This window comes from Castor canadensis, chromosome 6 (genome assembly GCF_047511655.1).
Source record: "Castor canadensis chromosome 6, mCasCan1.hap1v2, whole genome shotgun sequence".
NCBI classification, from domain to species: Eukaryota; Metazoa; Chordata; class Mammalia; order Rodentia; family Castoridae; genus Castor; species Castor canadensis.
In genome coordinates this window covers 87,367,921-87,388,284 of record NC_133391.1, presented here as the reverse complement: position 1 = coordinate 87,388,284, position 20,364 = coordinate 87,367,921, and positions in this window count along the sequence as shown.

Below are 20,364 nucleotides of genomic sequence, written 5' to 3'. Positions count from 1 at the left end.
AACAACCTAGTTGAACTATTTTCCTTCACCATCACTTTTTCTTAAGGAACCTCTGTCTTATCACTCCTCCAAATCTTATAATAAAGGTTATAAAAATCATTCTGATCTTCTATAAATATTAGTTATTCCACTAGTGAACTTTGATGTTTAAAGTTTATTCTTATCTACTTTTTAGTATTATAAACTAATTTTGCCAAGCTGTTGTCTAAATCACTAAACATTTAGAAAAAGGATTTTTGATCTGTGTTTATCTGACAAGGTGATACATCCTTTTGAAGATTTGTCTTCCATCACACCACGATGGCATGTCACTCATGTGACAAAGGATTTAAGATAAATGGAGTTAAGGAGAAAGGTCAAATAAAATGCACTGCCAGATTTTGGCATGACACAATCCATCAAATAAAATAGGAAACCTTCTTTAGCCTATAAACATTCAATTACAAATTGTCAAGTGTTCATGATAATCTAAACTTCTGGGATGAATTTCAAGTGAATATTGGTTTCAAACATGGAAAATTGCAATAACTTAGTTTTCAAAAATCAAATAAAAAACCTTTGTACTCCAAACATTTCTTTTTAAGTGGATACCATGCTAAATTACATCTTCAGAAGTTGATTTCATTTCTGTATTTGATTTTCATTTATAACTGAATAGCTTTATGTTAGAAAAATGCTTTAAGTGTTCCTGAGAGACAGGATCAACTCCAACTCAATGATTTAGTGAACACACAATGAAGCCATATGCCCTGCTGTTAACTCATGGGGTTTTATATCTAGCTAATCCTATAGTGACAGATTTGATGAGCAGATCAAGGAAAACAAAATTTTGGGAATTCTCATATCAAAAATAGTTATATTTTAGTGGGAAGGAAAAATTATACAGATGGCCAAAGGGGCAGGTATGATTGGGGTCACAAATGTTAGTTTGTTTTATTACAAAAGTTGAGATTGTGAAATTAACTGTTAGAGTGGCTTCTAACTATATAATTTGGAAATCATACATATATATGTGATTATATATATATGATTATATATGTATTTCATAAGAAATATCTATAATATTGTGATTGTGTTAATGTGATTTTTTTCACAGTTTCAAAAAAGTTATATAATGTATAATTTTTAGAATTATTAATTCCAATGAGAACTCAGGAAAAGAGATCTATAAGTAGGAAAAATAATTTGGAAAAAAAGATCCACAGCATATGGAAAGCTTTCTAATCTTCCTTGGGGAGACACAGTCTCACTTTGCACAGACACAAAATGAATTGATCAGGGAGCATTTAACAAATATTGCTTATGGTAAAGACTAATAATTATGAGCTTATTTCTGTAGTTACATGGAGTAAGATAATACCTTTGAGTGACAAAAAATTAAACTGCTTATTTGCACAGCAGCAACAATAAGCTGCTTTAGTTATGACCGAAATCATGTAACACTGGAGTCATAGATCAGGTAGCTGATATTTCTGTGCAATGGTTGCCATTTGAACGTTCTGCAATTCAAAGTGACAAGATATATAGAATTTGATGAGCCACCAAGCACCTCAGTGCCACTAATTTCAAATCAGATGGTATGAGAAGGTAGCCACCTGTCACATCACAATAAATTTTACTATATTGGTAAGGGAAGATGGCCCTAGGCCCAAACAATTTTTTAAAAAGGAAAAGAAGCACATATGATGATAATTCAAGGCATTTATTCTAAGAACTGACTTATGGCTTTTTACCAAAAATCTGCAGGGGTCATACATACTATTTTAAAAATAATGTTATGGTAGATTGTAGAAGACTAATTTTATAGAAATAACAGCTTTTGAATGGTGTTTGAATGTTTGAATGTTGACCATTGTATTACAAGACTAAGCTACTTATAAAGAAATCACTGTTTCATGTGCACAAAAATCTGAAAATATATAGACATGTACAAAAATATTTTAGTATAAAATTGTAACAAATAATTTGATATAGTTAAAATTATGGAAACCCATGAATTAAGCAAAAGCATACATTATAAGATATTTTGTCTTTGAAAATGCTCTTTAAATGCTATGAAAATTCAAATATTAATTATATGAACACTACATAGGTCATTGACAGTATGTAGTTAATGAACAAGAGTACAATTTTAAAAGAAGGGTATTATTTACTGTTTCCCAACATGATATTTCAAATTATGATGCTGTTATATGCAGCATGAATAGAGATACATTAGCAAATGGTGATTGTGACATGACAAGAAAAATACTAAGATGTCGTGTTCTGGAAAGAATAAAACCCCAAAGTTTTATGCAAAACTTAATTAGAATTGTAATTAAAAATTCATAATTAAACATTAAGTGTTAGAAACTAAAAGGCATAGAAAAAAACCTCATAGCCCAGAGATTAAGTTTGCTGTAGAAATTTATTCTAAAATACAAGTGTTATTCTTTAGGCCTCTGAGTATTTTCCTAAAAATTGAGGAAACCATTAGCCAAGGGAAAGAAAAGTGCATAAAATATAAATAAGAAGTTTTCCAGAATATTAATAATGATAAGCATAACTTAATATATTGAAAATGAGTCTTAAATAAGTATACATGTCACTTTTTAAAAATATAAGCAAGAATCTACAATGAGTCATCTTCATTTATGAAAATCTTGAGCTTTGTAACAGGCATGATAGTTCATGTAATAGACATGAAACTAAAATGCACTAATTTTTAGGTTATTCAATCAATGATTTTATCAAAGATAAGAAATTAATTTGTATGAGCATATCAATCAGTAGCTATTTTTCAAAAGTTACTTTAATGGACAATTAAAGATCTGAAAATTTTTATATCGTAGTTTTTAAGTATGTCATCATTATCTAACTAGATGTTGGCTTCTTGTGTTGTTTGGTCAGACAATTTGACTGTATTTCCTGTCCATTGTGACAAATTATCTCAAATTTTTGACAAATTTACCTGTGATAAAATCTCACGAGATAATGATAAAATGCTTGTTCCTTTGAACACAAAATTTAAGGGTAAAATAGCCAAGCATATCCAAGTAGCTGTAGTATGACCTTTCAGAGGAGTAAAAGCAAAAGTAGAGAGTAGAGAAACTGGCTGAGAAATGATCTAGAATGAAATATGATGCAAACATCAACCATTATTAGTGCCAACACAATAAAACTCTTTCATTCTGGAGAGAAACTGAAATGTCTTTGAGCCCAAAGAGAAAGCTTTGCTGAAGGCAGCTGATTTAAGATCAATCCTCCAATACCATGTGGTCATTACTGACACAATATCCAAGCCCATGAAAGAAATTAATATTATAAGCCATATATTGAACCATGGGAGGTGTTTAAAGCAAATATTTATTTGAACTTGCCAGTGGGTCTAATAATTGTTAGTTAACTCATTGGGCATGGTTTTTGTTCTTGTGTTTCATGTGTGAAGTTTGTGACTTATAGGAAGTCACATCCTTTTTCTATTTTATGAGAAAACAGGTATCTCAGAACAAAGATATTATTTGTGTTAAATTGCTAAGTGCTACAGTTTAGCAAGAGGGATGTATGCATGGGATGATCCTCCAAAAGATCTATCTGATCTTGGTTGGAAATCAGAAGAAAACATTCATACTTAAAATGATTATCTACTTGAAATTTTAAATGATAAATACAATTATGTTCTCAGTGAATTTTTATTATTGTTTATTTTAGGAAATGTTTGCAATAAACATATAAGCAGATAATCCCAATATCTAATGGTCATTTTGCTATTCAAAATTCCGCTATAGAAGCCAAGTGTACTGCAGCACTAAGGAGGAAGAACCAGGATGTTTGTGAATTTGAGGCCAGAGTGGGTTACATATCTTAAAAAACACCAAAAACAAAAACAAAACAGAAAATTATAAATTCAAAGAATCCAAATGAATTTTTTTAATCTTTTGAGAGTTTTAGATGAAAAAGTGTTTTAACATGAGAAAAATGTAAGAGAAATTCTCACTAACCTATCTGTACTGGAAAAAAGTAGAAAGAGTTTTCAGGCATGGACACATGAATCTGTAGGAGAAAAGAGTATGAAACAACTAAATATATAAGATATTACTTGCACTCTTAATTTCTTTAAAATTAAACTCTTTTAAGCAAAATAATACATCATATTTTGGAGTTAATTTTATATAACACATATGATATATTAATATATAGAGAAAATGTAAGTTTGAATAACATTAACTAACTTTAGCTGACATTAAGTGAATATTGTTCCCAATACATGTATACTACACATTCTGAATTTTAAGGCCAGATGGAATTTTTATTATGATAGACTCTATCCTGCACCATAACATATATCTCAATAAGTTTCAACATGTTGATTTATTACAGAGCATACTTCTAATTATATCATATGTAAATTAACTACCAGAAAATATCAACAAAATGCCTAATATTTGTAAATTAATATATTTCTAAAAAATCTTTTGATTGAATAAAAATCAGAAGATAACACAAAATATTTCAACTTGAATTAGCAACAAGAAAATAACAGTTTGTGAAATGCAGAAAAAGAGAGATTTGAAGCAGGTGTAGAGCTTAAATGCTTATATTAGAATAGAAGAGATCTCTGAAAATCAATAAGCCAATCACTCCCATAAGATGGTGGAGAAAATAAGCTAAAACTCTGTAAGTAGGAAGAAGGACATAATAAAGATAACTAGAAAAATCAGTGACAGAAAACAAACAATGCAGAAAATTAGCCAAGTAAAAGCTGATTCTTGAAGACATTAATAAAATTGATAAACTCCTTAAAAATTGAATAACACAAAAAGTAACAAAATGTTGATAACAAAAGAGGAGATATCACTACCACCCAATTACTATGAAAATGTAATAATGCACTATTAAAACAACTTCATTTTAATTAATAGAATGTAGAATTAGTTGACAAATTCCTTGAGGAACCAAAATTATCAAATTTAAAACAATAAAGGGAGACTATCTGCAGCATTAGGTTATAATCCATAACTTTCTCAAAAGAGATATCAGGGACAGATATAATGGTTTGCTTCAAATATTTATAGAAGGAAAATACTTCTCCATGCAAATTCTGTCAGACAGTAGAAAAGGACACAACTCTCCAAATTCTTTTAAAAGGCTGTCAAATCTTGAAACTAAAACCTGAAATATGCATTAGAATAGAAGACCATTACTGGCCATTATTCTACAATTAATAAAATGTGTTGGGTACATTGACTCATTCTGTAATCCTAGTTATTTGGGAGAGATTGGAAGCATTGAGGTTAGGAGCCAGATCTGACAAAAGTTTTTAGACCCCATATCAACCAATAAAAGCTGGTATGGTGGTGTACACCTGTCATCCCAGCTATATGGAATCATGTTCTGGGCTACATTGGAGTAAATATGAGATCCTATTTTAAAAAATGCCTAAGGGTAAAAAGGCTGGGGACATGGCTCAAGGTCAAATGTCTGCTTAGCAAGTACAGGTCTTGAGTTCAAACTCCAGTACCACCAAAACAATGAAATGTTGTTAATTGTATTCATAAAATAGAAAATTTATTATAACTGTATGACCACATAAAGCTTATTCAAGAAATGCAAAATCAGGCTAACATTCATTATCTCTTAATATAAATCATTCTATTGGAAAAAATAACAGACAAATTCAATTCAACTAATACGTAAATAGCATTTTCTGAGCCAGGGATGTCTGCAATCCCAAAATGCAGGAGGGATCCTAGTCTGAGGCCAGCCTAGGAAAAGCTTACAAGATCATATATGAACTATAACTAAAGCAAGTAAGGCTGGAGGTGGGGCTCAAGTAGTAGAGTGCCTACATAGGAAACTCAAGGTCCTGACTTCAAATTCCTGCATTGCCAATAAATAAATATCCATTTTACCAAATTTGACAGAGTCATTCATGACAATGCAAAACTCCCAAATATCAAAAAATAGAATGGAATTTCCTCAAACTATCAAAGTTCATTACGAAAATATTGCAATTGCATAGTTCTTAGTGGTAAAACACTGAACACTTTGCCTGTAACATCATACAAGGCAAGGAAACTCACTCTTACTAATTTTACTTAACATAATTTCATAATTCCACTTGACTTAATAAGGAAATGTGAATAAATGAATGAATGAATAAATGAATAAATAAACAGAAAGAAAATAGCATGACAATAATCATAGAAAAATGCATTGCTCGCTATCTACAAAATCTTATGAAAACAAAAGAACCAAAAGTAAATTTAGCAAGGTTTGGAACACAAGGACTGGAAAAAATTCTGTTGAATTTCATAAACCAGCAAAAATTTGAAAAATATGGTATTCTAAAATTCTATTACACTAGCATAAAATAAAGATTAAGTACTATTGTAATGACTGTTTGCAAAACTTCTATAAAGAAAGTCACAACGCTCAGACTGAAAGAGCTTAATCAAAATTTTATACACAGAAAAACACAATATAATATACAAATAGTCCATAATAAGGAGTTCACAGGATTACCTGAAGTTTAAGTAAGTTTTCAGCAGATTGCTTTTTTTCATTAATATTTTAGGCTGATTTTGAGATTTATACAGAAATGTAAAGATTACAAATAACATTTTTCAAATAAAGAGAAAGTTAAGATATTAAGGTAGGCAAATATTTGGCTTCTTTAGATCTCACAACACACACACACACACACACACACACACACACACACACCCTCAAACCCAGCTGGTGAAAAACAAATTTGTAAATTGAATTTTACAAAATTTACTGCTCAGGAATAGCAGTAAATGAATAAACAAACTATATTGTAAGAAAATATTACCAGTAATGTATCTGATAAATAACTTAAATACAAAATATAATCTGGAAAATAATTTATTTTTAAATGTAAGTAATTCCTAAAATGTAATGACAGAAAGGATATATATCCCTTAAAATAATTAACAAATGACTTGAACAGGCACTTGACACGAAATTCTATTCAAACTCATTCATAGGCTACTGAAAATTAAACCCATAATCATATACCACATCCTACTCACTGCAGAGATTGACAACAGGTCAAAAATGACAGAGATTGACAGCAGCAAATATTAATTGGATATTGAATAATAAAACTTCAATCAATTGCTGATGATAGTATAAAACTGTATGATCATATTTGGAGAATTATTTGTCATTTTCTTATACGATTAAACAAAAATCACAAGGCGTAGGTCGCTCGTGCCTATAATCCCAACTACTTAGAAGGCAGAGATCAGAAGGATCGTAGTTTAAAGCCAACCTGGGCAAATAGTTCACAGGACCGTATCTCGAAAATATGTCACAAAAAGGGGCTGGCAGAGTGGCTCAAGGTGAGTCCTGAGTTCAAGCCCCAGACTGAAAATAAATAAATAAATAAATAAACAAAAATCAATTTTATTACCCAGTAATTCCACTTCTAGTTATTTAGCCATTTAAAATGAAACACATGTACTCACCAGGACAATATAAGAATATGTCTACCATATTATTTATGCTAAACAATAACTAAAAGGAACCAAAAGGATTTTCGATAGAAAAGTGAATTAACCATATTTACATAATAGAATACAATTCAAGAGAAAAGGTTAAATACAAAAATATGATTGTTTAGGCAGAAAAAATGAGTAAAATATGTGGAAAAAGTCAACCCCTGAAGGAGGAGGTACTGTATGGTTTTATGTACATATGCATCAAAACCACAGAATACATGGTAGTCTGAGTCAGAAGAGTGGCTGGCTATGGTACTAAGAATTGACAGAAAATTGTTATGCAAAAACTCTGAATTAATGTAAATGTTCTATGTCTTGATTAGAGTTCTGATCACATACATGTATTAAGTGCATAATATATCCCTTAAAATCTATCATCTATCATCTATCTTATCTACTGACCTATCTACCTACCTATCATCTATCTATAAAACATTTCCTAATTTTAAAAAAATCCATCAGTAGAGCTTTGAACTTTAAATACTAGAAAGAGTAAGCAGCATTAATTAAATCCAAGGTCCACCAACTTTACAGAAATGTCTACAAACTCAAAAAGTTATGTGGCCTATTTTTGTGTGAATATTCCTGCTATGGTTTGATGTGATTTTTCCAAACTTAGGTGTTGAAACTAAATAATAAAGGTAATGACGGGTCCTGTAAGAGATGACCAGGTTGTGCGAGAGTGCCACCTCCTCAATTGCCATAAGGTTTTATAAAAGGGGCTTTGGAGGCTTGCCTTACTGCCTTCTGCCCTACAGACAAAGCTTGACTTCCTTCCAGCAGATACAGCCCTCCAGACACCTGAATCCGCCAACCCAGTGTTCTTGGATTTCTCAGCCTCCAAAATTGTGAAAAGGTGAAGTTCTGTTCTACATAAATTAACACTTTGGTATTTTGTTATAATAAGACAAAACAGCATAACACACGGATTGTCTTTTAATTTCCAATCCTATGACTGAGAGAGTAGAAAAGGGAATTAGGAAGTCTTCCAACATTAGAGTGGAAAAAGAACTTATGGGTAATGTTGTTCTTTCTTGTGTTGAATAATAAGAAAGGTGACAAGAACCTCATTTTCCTCAAACACTGTAAGAAAAACATCTAAACTAGAAAGAGAAATTCACATGAGACCAGAAAAGGAATTCACTGATATTTTATTTTTGAAACTTAAGCATTTTCCAAAAATAATTTTAAGATTCTTAGTTTCCAGGGATTCTAAAAAAAAGGTACTTTTGAAAAAGTGATTTAAGATGTCATTTTCCATATGAATTCTGTAGTTTCTCAATATTCCTTCCAATGCTGTGAATGTGGCTATCTGGGGATAAATAAATATAGAAACAGAAAGCATTAAAGCATTTTGTGACTCTACAAGGTCCTAAGCATAATTCATGCAGTAGAAATAAGACAACTGAATTTTATGCTTGTGAAAAGGAGGTTATGTGTCCCTTAAGTCCAAAGTGACATAGTATAAATGAATTGCTCCATTATTAGAAATATATCAAGTAATACACTGTTAGGGCTTATAGCATGGCAGGAAAATTCTTGCTAAATGTCAAAATGTGTAAATATTCATAGAACAGATATTGTCACCTACATTTCAAGTCACTATCTACTACTTTATGCCCTTGGAATAAGAAACCTGTGAGAATGTTTATTCCTGTGACCACGATATTAACTTTGCTATTGAAAGAAAAAGTCCTTAAAATAAAAATGGACCCAATATAAACACCTCCAGGGGAGGAGTGGCTGATATACCTGAAGTTCATGAAACATGCTTGAAAAAGACTACAAGAGGGCAGAACAGGTTCTTCCTGGAAGTGGGGTAGGGGAAGGTTGCCCAAACAATGTCTACACATGTGAGTAAATGTAAAAACAATAAAATTTTTTAAAATGGAAGAAAAAAATTACCTACAATCCTCCAATCCACAGATAACCAGTTTCTAATCTCTGTTCATTGTTATTCTACACTGAACTTATGTCTGTTAAAGAGTTGGAAAAGAATAAAAGTAAATAGAATAGAACAAGCAATTTGGAAGGTAATAAAATAAGTTTAAAAAAAGGAAAAAGATACATTATTTCACAAAATACAGAAATAAAATGCATACAAGGTTCACAAAGTTTTGCTTTATTATATAGCAGGGAAAAAACTTGAAAGATTTCACAATGTTTATTGCCCTGGAAAATGATAATGTACTGAAAAGAATACATAGTTGACAAAAATAAAAACAAAAACACTAAAATAATGAGTCCTGTGATGTAATTAAGTTTTCTGCAAACTGACAGGCAGTGCAGGTGCAGGAGAGTAAAACAAGTTGGTGTTCACAGCACTGCCAATAGCAATATGACCACGTGCACCTGTGTGTCCAAACACTTCACAAACGCTGTCCTTAACTTGTAACCTTTAGATCATTACTAAGCAAAGTACAGTTTTAAAATAAAAAGGAATTCACATATTATAATAAAAGTATTGACATATCAAAGGATAACACAAATCTATTATTGGTAAGATGTGAGATAAATGCAAAAATGAAGAGAAATTTTTGTGGGAACACAAAGAAATTCTCTATAAAATATTTGTGAATGGGTGCAGTGGTGCACAACTATAATCACAGCTACTTGAGAGATGGAGATAGGGAGGACTATAGTTTGAGGCAAAACAGGGCAAAGAGTTAATAAGAATCCCATCTTTATGAACAAGCTGAGTGTGGTGATGAGTGCTTGTAATATGAACTATGGAGGATACCGTAAGTAGGAGGATTATAGTCTGAATTTGGCTGTGGGCAAAAATGCAAAACTTTATCTGAAAGATAACTAAAGGAAAAACGGGCTGTAGTAGGACTGTCACTCAAGTGATAGAACATCTGACAAGGCCCTCAGTTCAAACACCAGCACCATCCAAAAAACATCTGAAAATAAGAAATATATATTTAAATGAATTTCTAAAACATAGCACTAAATACATATTTGTATATATTTAATATATTATTAAATATCTTGAACATATTATTTAAATATATTTATCATGTATATATTTAATATATACACAACTAAAGTAGAAAGAAGAAAAATAGAGGAGATGAGCTAAATTGGGCTATAATATAAATATTCATGGAAGTGCCACTAGGAAATTTCCTGTGTAGCTATCTTAAACAAGCAAAAATTTCATTTCTTTTTTCCTTCTTTGGCAAAATTGGAGAATAAGAGGGAAGAACAAGTCTGACCTGTGGGGGGTGATACCAGTGGGAGAGAAAGGAGTTGGACAAAGGGTATAAGAGAGTAGATATAGTGCAAATACTGTGTGCACATGGATGTAAACAGAAAAACAGATGCCTGTTGAAACTATTTCTCAAATGGGAGGAGGAGGGGAAAAAAGAATGGCAGAGAGGGTGAATTCAAGTATGATATATTTGATATATTATAAGAACGTTTTTAAATGCCACAATATAACCCCACCCAGCACAATAAAATAAATAAATACATAAAGAAAAACATATATTTCAGTATATTTAAACACATATTAAATTTACTTAATATATTACATAATACATTAAATATATTTAAATATATTACATATATTTTAAAGGAATTTTTCTGAGTTTCATGTTAACCTATTGAGGCTATAAAATAATTATTAGTATATTAAGCCATTTCCTATAGTCTTGTGTTATAATTCTGCTATTGTCTTTGAAAACAAATTTTTAATAATATATGACTAAAGATATTTCAATTAAATATGATTGAAGATATTTAGAAAATATACCTCCATATTATTCGAGATATATCATATTACCTATTATATTGTAGACCAGCTATTATGTGGATGATCTTTAAAATTGATTATTGTTTGACCTTTAGCTAACACTCTGCCAATAAAATATATGTTAAAATTTCTACTAGAATGGTAAAATTGAGAACAAGTTGACTCTGTGCATAGATATAGGTAACCAGTCATGCAGTCAAATATTGACCTAATTACTGCACTATTTCTTAACAATCTCAAATATTCAGCCCCTTTTTCTCCCTACATGTACACCACAACTAAATATTTAATCCTGGTTTTCTTAATCTTTTCATTGAGAAATTTTTAAAGAAATATGTGCTCTATTATGAAAATAACTGCTAAAAGGTAACATTAATTTGCATTTGTTTCAATTTTATAATTTATTGAGGCTAGAAATATTACTTTTTTTCTCCTTTTATTTTATCATTTTTATATTTACTGACATGTGTATACATTGTTTGTGCCACCCCCCCAACCCCCCAATCCCCCACTTCCAGGCAGAACCTGTTCTAACTTCTCCAATTTTGTATAAATACTATTTTGAAGGAAGGAAGCTTTGGGTTACTATTGCTAGTTCTTATCCAATATGTGATGGTTTTTATTTTGTTTTACCTTCTACTGAATCTTTTTTTATCATTTGTAGTATTTAATTTTATGCAGAAAAATTCAGTCACCAGAAATATAACTTTTTAGTATTTTAGTATTAACATCTGTATATCATATAATAAGAATAATTTTAAAGAAAACTCTAAACCAATTTCCCTGTGGATCAATACTGTGTGAGTGACATTAAAAATGTCACAGTTATTTCACTCTTTGAAAAATTAGCATTAAATATAGAATTACCAGGATTGTCCAATTACTTTTTCTAGTTCTGAACATTTAATCTTTTTGAAAATATTAAGATACCAAACAACAATAAGATGACATTTCCACAAATTACACTGCATAAAAGATGGTCTTGAATTTAATTCATTAAACTCTTTTGAAAGACAATTTTACATTGGTCTGTCGTACTACTGTTGTCTTATAAACAGAAGTTGTCCATATCCTTTTTGCTGAACTGTGTTTTCAAGACTATTTCTATAGGAAACAGAGAAAGCAAAGCTTTTGCCTCATGCTTTATTTCCACTTTGAAAATTTCTAGGTCCCTAATTTCATGGTTTTTCTACTGCAGCATAACCTACTACTCATACAACTATTAGTCTAAGCCCACTCACACCACTCCATGGGTAAAATGCATTAATATCTACAATGCATGTAAATGCTTACTAAATGCATTTATCTCTGTCCAGCAGTCTGTTACTGTCTGTAAAACTGTGGAACTGTTATCAACAATAAAACTAACTAGATAATTTGGATAAAGAGTATAATCTCAGATATCTCAGAGTTTTGGGCAGTTGGGTGACAAAAATGTGATGTCAATAGAGATGGCTTTCTAAACTCACAAAGATAAAGGCTGAGGTTACAACTCAAAGGTATAATGCTTTCCTAGTATGTGGAAGGCCTTGAGCTTGTCCCCAGCACAGGAAAACAAAGAAGAAGAGGAGAAAGAAGGAAAAGAGGATAACAAAAAAAGAGAAGGAGGAAGAGGAGGGGACAGAGAATAAGGGCTTCTTTGTCTAGGATAGGGAATAAAGTATGACTATTTGGGATCTGGTGGTGAAAATTAGTCAAAAGCAAAAGGAAATGAGTATATTCTCCCATCTGTGTATTAATGAACAAGAAAAGAATTCAGCCTGGACAGTGAAGGCACATTTCTTTAAAAAGTTGTGCAAACAAGGCTTGGAGACTTGTTTGGTGTTAACTCTTCTCTGATGGGAGTGCTGAAGCAATGCTATTAAGGAAGTGGAACATAAAGCTCACAGTTTGATCTAAAAGGCCATAGCCACTAAATTGGGTGCTGAAAAAAATTGTCTCCATGAGAATCTTGCAATGTATTAATAGAGCTTGGAAGGAACAGAAAATAGGAACCAAAGGGCAGAGCACATGTGTGAGGTTATGGGTTCGATTTCCAGTACAAAAAGAAAAAAGAAAAGAAAAAAATAATAAAATCTTTTGGTTAAAAACTGAGCTGATGAGACCAAAAATGAAAGTAAATGCAAAGCCTGCATTGCTACTCTGAATCATTCTCTTTATCTGTATCCTCAGTATCCCTTCCTTCTCCAATTTGACCCTAACTGAAAATAAAACTGTTATATTAAAACACACCTCTTTGCACCTAAAACTGTAGCAACAAATCATGCTTACTTATTGAACCATTGGATCATGACAGTAAGTTAAATAATGTCCTTTGTCCTTAAAAGGATTGTCCAAGTAATGAACCATGATGAAATTAAGTTAAGGATCTTGATATGAAATCATATGGATTAATGGTGGGCCCCAAATTCAATAATTAGTGTTCTTATAAGGAAAAATAAAGGGCCATTACTGCAAATGAGACTCAGAGAAGAAAGATAAAGGAAGACTGCGGTAGAGACTGAAGTGATGTATCCTCAACCAAGAAACATCAAGGATTGCCATAGCCACTGGAAGCTAGGCTTGAACCTCAGAACAGGTTTTTTCCTCATAGACTCCAGAAGGAACCATTCCTGCTAATATCTAACTTCAGACTTCCGTCCATGATATTCATGAGGGAACAAGTTTCTGTTGTTTTAAGCTTTCAAGTTTGTGGTCATTTCTTATTGTAGCCCTATAAAACTGAACACTGTTTCAGGCCCAGCATGAATGGCCTAGTCTCTACTGAAACTAATGAAAACAAATGGCAGATTGAGATGCCCTAACCATTGCTGTCTGGATGCACCATTCTTCCAGATATACTAATATGTCTGTCATCATAGATGGCAGCTCTATGTGTACAATATTCCAAGTTACAGCTGCAATGCTAATCCAATCAACTGATGTTATTGACACCACTGTAGCACTTGAAATTAATCAACCAGTATGCGTTTTTACCTTTCCAGATCACTTGCTATCAGATAGCAGTATAGAATTTATTGCAAAATTCAGTTGACCATGGACTGAGAGTGCTTTGGCAGAACTTCCATGATACATATAATCCACAAGCAACTCAACATCATATGAAAGTATTTCTAACACTTCATGTATCATCTCTCCTTGGTCTAAACACCTTAGAAATACAGTTTGGTCATTGAACGTAGTTATATCCAGACAAGGCTCATATCTCATTTCTGGTAATGATCTACAACAATGAAAGAGGTAGTACATGCAGTACTCTGCTTACCAAGTCCTCCACAGTGTCCCTACTAGGGTATATTGTTAGACTCCATTAATTTTTATAAATTTCTGTGGTCTCTCTTGTTTCTGAGCCTCTGGATGAAAGGTCTATGTTCGGGAGGGGACAGTTATAGTTATTAGTTCCAGAAGAGATATTCCAATTTTGTAGAAAACACCCTCACAAAGCCATTGAAGATATGCAGCCAAAAGAACATAATTTAGCTTGTGATTTTCAGGTCTTCCCTATAGCCCTCTTTACTAAGGAAAACATGCCTACCAGGGTAGCTCCCCAAACTAATGCAAATATCTTAGATTTAACTGAGTACTGGCTTTGTTAGACTCCATCAGATAGGTGTGACTACAATTTGACTACAAGGAAATGGCATTAGCTCCCAACACCACAAAATGTCTGTCAGCACTTCTGAATTTTTACTACCCTCAACTACCACTTTAGTAGGCAGAATTCTGAATTGACCCTATCTACTAATTTGTGTCATCATAAATAACTCCTATTCTTGAGTATGGTGTGTGTGACTAGCTTCTAAACAATAAAATATGGAAAAATGATTAGGATCTGTCTCCCATGACTATGCTATAGTATAGGACAGTGGTAGTGGCTTGCACTCCTGTGATTATATTGCTACACAGAAATACATCAATGTGTTGTTTTGAATGGATGAAAGAAAGTCCCTTTTCTGGTAAAGAACAGGTGAGAAAGATTCTAGAGAGAGCCATATGACAAGGAACTGTGAGGGCCACCAAGAAAACAATGACCTCAATTATACAGCCACAAGAAAATGAATTCTGTCAACACTAAAAATAGACTTAAAGTGGATCGCTCCTCACTCAACCAGCGAATGAGACTCCAGACCTGGGCACCACCTAAATTGCAACTTACTGAAGTCCTAAAGCAGACAGCCCAGATAAGCTGAGCCCAGACTTCTTACACACAGAAACCATAAGATACAAATTTGTTAAATGTGTGTTATTTTAAGATATATTTGTGTTGTTGGTTATGCTGCAATATAAAACTAATATACCATGACTTAGTCATTGACTAGATGTAATCTTATCTCATGACAAATACCACCTGGCTGTTGGAATGTACAAAAGATGAATTCACTTCCACGTAATAGTGCTTTAGAACAAAGGGGAGATTCAGTTATTCATACTGAATTGGTGACATGAGAGACAGCATTCATTCTGAGCAAGAACAGAGGCAATATTGAAAGCTCCATCAAACTGCTCTATGTTATGTTTCTTAACTGCCCCCCAAAGGTCCATGTATTAAAGTCCTAGTTCCCACTTGCGCTATCAAGAGGTGATAGAAATTCTAATACGTGGGACTTAGTGGAAGCTCCTTCAGTCATTGGGGATTTGTCCTTTGAAGGGAATGTTTGGACCTGGCCCCTCCTCTTCCTCTTTCTTTCATCTTGGCCAGGAGGTAACCAGCTTGGCCCCCTACATACTCCTTGTCATGATATGCTTCATTGTCACAGATCCCAAAGCAATGGGTCTTCCAATCATGGACTAAGTCTCTAACATGTGAACCAAAATAAAGCTTTCCTCTTTATAACTTGTTTATCTCAGACATATTTTTGCAAAATTAGAAAACTGATTTATACAACCTGTAACCTATAACATAAGTCCCATTTGGTCCAACAATTAAACATAACACTTGTTTCAGGAAGCACAATGTACATCCCTAGGATGATCCTTGTGTGGAATCGAGGAGTTACCTTGTCTCCAGCCCCAAAACAATGAAGTGCATATTCATGATAGTTAAAACAAAACTGCAAATGCAGTTACTTAAGAAAACACCACCTACAGGCTGTGTCACTAGCCCTCTGAATATTGTAGAGATATCTTTGAAATAGGGTCAACTTTGGTTTTGAGGAAAGTTCCTCAGTGTGAAAGTGGGGACCGCCTTGTTACTCATGCACGCCTTGCAGGCAGTTGTCTGTACAATGGAAGTCATTCAGTTAAAACAGGTGCTATGAAATTAGTTTATAATTTTAGCTGTGAAGATCAATGTTACTCAGTTCTAGGTGTTCTTCTCAGACTGAGCTCACTAGTCAGGGAAGCTGTATATGGTAGAATTGCCTTAGGTGTCTTATTTGAGGACTGAGTGAAGACTTGACAATTACTGTGCATAGTGCTGTACCCTGATGAATGCTTTAGCTGGTGGAAATATCAATACAGAAATGTCAATTAGGTGGAGAAAGTCATTTGGTATTTGAAGTTAGACCTTGATGACTTCTGAAATTTTTTGGCTACTTCAATTTAAGATACTTATAGGCATCGTTGATATAAATAATGCAAGTTGAGCTCATCCTGTTGCTTGGAGTTCTATTGGTATATTCTTAATTAAATGTGGAATGACACAATAATATGGATTTCTTCTCATTCTCTTTTAATCAGATTAATTAAAGGGCTGGAAAAGATGGCATCCAGATTGATAAATATTCTAGGCTCAGACTGTCATAGATACATGAGGTAGATATCTTTAGAAAACAATTCTCAATGGATGTCTCATGCTTCAGCACATTTGCAAGTGGTAGTAGAAGTGGTCCTTTGCTCTTGTCCATCTTTTCAAGGATGTTTATATAGCAAACAAAAACAAATGGAATCTCAGAGATCATTTCATAGTAAGCAACAGGGAAACTTATTGCCATTTATTAGATACATGGATTTGTTAATCTAAGGATTCCTCCTCTATAATGTAACTTATTGAATGAGTGCAGGAATATACTGTGGACCTTCTGCCTTGTCCCCAGGGGAACCAATGTAACCATATTAACACATTTTTTGCTGTGATTTGTGAAACAAACTTTTCTCTTATCCAGGAATCTGATGTCTTCTCATGCATATTTAAAAACTATGGTAGGCTGACTTGTTAACTTATAAATAAGGTAAAGTCTTAATTAAGCCTTTCAATTCTGAACATTTTCAAATGCTTACTCATAAAGTTTAAGAAAATTTTTATTCAGACCATTTTAATATTGAATTTTTTAAATCAGTTAACAATAGATAATATGACATTGTTTGCATTTGTATTATAATCAGAATAAAAACCACATCCTGGCAGCTAACTATGCATTTAATCTCTCCCCTGCTAAGATGTTTTTCTCCTCAGTGATGTGATTTACTCAACTGTACAACTTCAACAACTGTTCGTTCATTCTCAAACTTTTTATTTCAAAATATCTGTTTGACAGGAAAATAGAAATGAATACAACTTTTAATAGACCAGTAGGACAGCAAAATATCTCTCCTATTGTTATACTTTAGGAAATATTTGAGATTAACACTTTGGTGAATAGATGTAAACATATACTGATAGCATACAAGAAAATATAGAATTCATACCATTTTACAATTTGCATTTTTCCTACAACATGGTCTATCAGTACATTCATAGCTATTCAATTAATTTCATCAACTTCATAATGTTCTGTAGTCTACCGCTATTGTAATATATTTAATCACTCTATTATTTTGAATAATTAGGTGGTCTCTAAGCACTTATAATTTACTAATATGAACAATGCTAAAAGAACATCCTCATTGTCTCCAATCTCATAGGTAAATTTCTAAAATTAGAAATGTAGTATAAGCACAGATTTTAAGTGATTTTGTTCCTCTAATATGATTCTTTTGTGTTCATGTAGTTTGCATGTAAATAATTATGGAATTAGTAATTACATTATATCATTACTATACATGAAATTATATTATAAACTTCTGACATTTTTACAATAAAATATGCTAGAATTAATTATAAACTACTCATAATTAGACATATTAATGTTTATATCTCTCTAAGAAATAAACTCATTCATAGAAATACACTAAAACTTATAGAAATGCATCAAAACATAAAATGAAGTGATAATAAAGCTTATCTTTAAAATCAGAACAACAAATTAATTCTAATGAAGTGAACAAAATAAGATTATTATCATAGAAGAGATGACAAAATCTTATTATATTATTATTACTTTTCCCAAATCATCTATAATCCAAATGTATCCCAATCAAGAGAAACTTTCAGCCATATCAAAGCACAATCTTATATTATAGTGTGTATCTAATAGACTTAAAGAAGTAACATGGAAATATATACAGAGCTGTTAATGTCTTAGTAACCTAATTGCAAAACAATAATCTCACTGTAAAATAATGTTATTAAATCTAATTATAGAAAATGGTCTATGATTCACAATTGCAATTGACATCTTTCTGCTCTACTTTTTATCCTAAAATTAAAATATAACAGAATCAGTTTTTATTAAAGACTTACATTGAGCCATGACTTTATTGAGAGCTTTATAAATGCTATATGAAGACATAAATTAGATTAACTGAAAGTCTGGAGATAACTTCATCCAAGGTTCTAGTTACTCTCTATTATAGTTTTCCAAAGAATACAAAATAATAAGGAATTACTTTCCATTCTTAAAACATGCTGTAGTTTTTCTGAGTTCCTGATCTTGCCTCAATTCATATTCTAATGCCAATGTTGATTTAATGTTTGAGTTACTGTTTATATTTGGAAATACTAGTTTATTACTTTGAAAAATTCCATTTATTGTTTATTTCACTGAACAAGTTATGACTCTTTTTTCTAATCTTCTGGTTATTGTACTTATGCTTTAGACTAGATTTGCATATCTGAAATCACCTTATTTCCATACCCTCTAGTTTATAACATTTTCTATATTCTCTTTATTTTTGCAGTACTGGGGCTTGAACTTAGGGCCTACACCTTGAGCCACTCCACCATCCCTCTTTTGTGTGTGTGTGATGGGTTTTTCTTGAGATAGGGTCTCTCAAACTATTTCTTTGGGCTGGCTTTGAACTATCCTCATCTCTGCCTCCTGAGTAGCTAAGATTGCAGGAGTGAGACACCAGACCTTGGCTACTGGTATATTCTTAATTGAGGTAATGTTTATTTAATAAGTCATGAATATTGAAATAGGTAGAGTTAGTGGCCCAGTGAGATTTACTTTACTCCAGGTAAATTCCAATAATCTAATTTTTCCCAAAGTGATTCAGATAAAGATAATTTCATTTTGTTTTATTAAGTTGATACATAAGACACAACAATTGAGAGCTTTAAAATACTATGATGTGTTTCTTATGCCAGTGTAAACTTATGGCCTATAAGGAAAAATTTTTAAATTTTTTACTCATTTATAAACATGTGCATACATTATTTGGGGCACTCCTCTCCCCTGCCTCCCACACCATCCATCTCCCCCTCAACCCCCTCACTTCCAGGTAGAACTTGTTCTGCCCTTATTTCTAATTTTGTTGAAAAGACATAAGCAATAATAAGAAAGACAAAGTGTTTTCACTAGTTGAGATAAGGATATCTATACAGAGAAATTTCTAGAATTGATTCTATGTATAGATGTGTTACAACCCAAGTTGATTCATCTCTACCTGACCTTTTCACTAGATCCTGATCCCCTTCCCATATTGACCTCCATCGTTGTAAGGTTTCTGTATTAGTTCCTCTGCAGTGGGGACATCAAACACTTCTCTGTTTTGGGTTTCCTACCTATCTCCATACCTCTCATATGTGCACTGCCCTTAGTATGTGTCCCAAGTCCAACAACATTGCTGTGTTTCCCCAAGATATAAAGTCCACATATGAGGGAGAACAATTATTTTTGGTCTTTTGAGCCTGGATAACCTCGCTTACAATGATGTTCTCCAGTTCCTTCCATCCATTTACTTGCAAATGATAAAATTTCATTCTTCTTCATGGCTGAGTAAAACTCCATTGTGTATAAATACCACATTTTCTTAATCCATTCATCAGTAGTGAGGCATCTT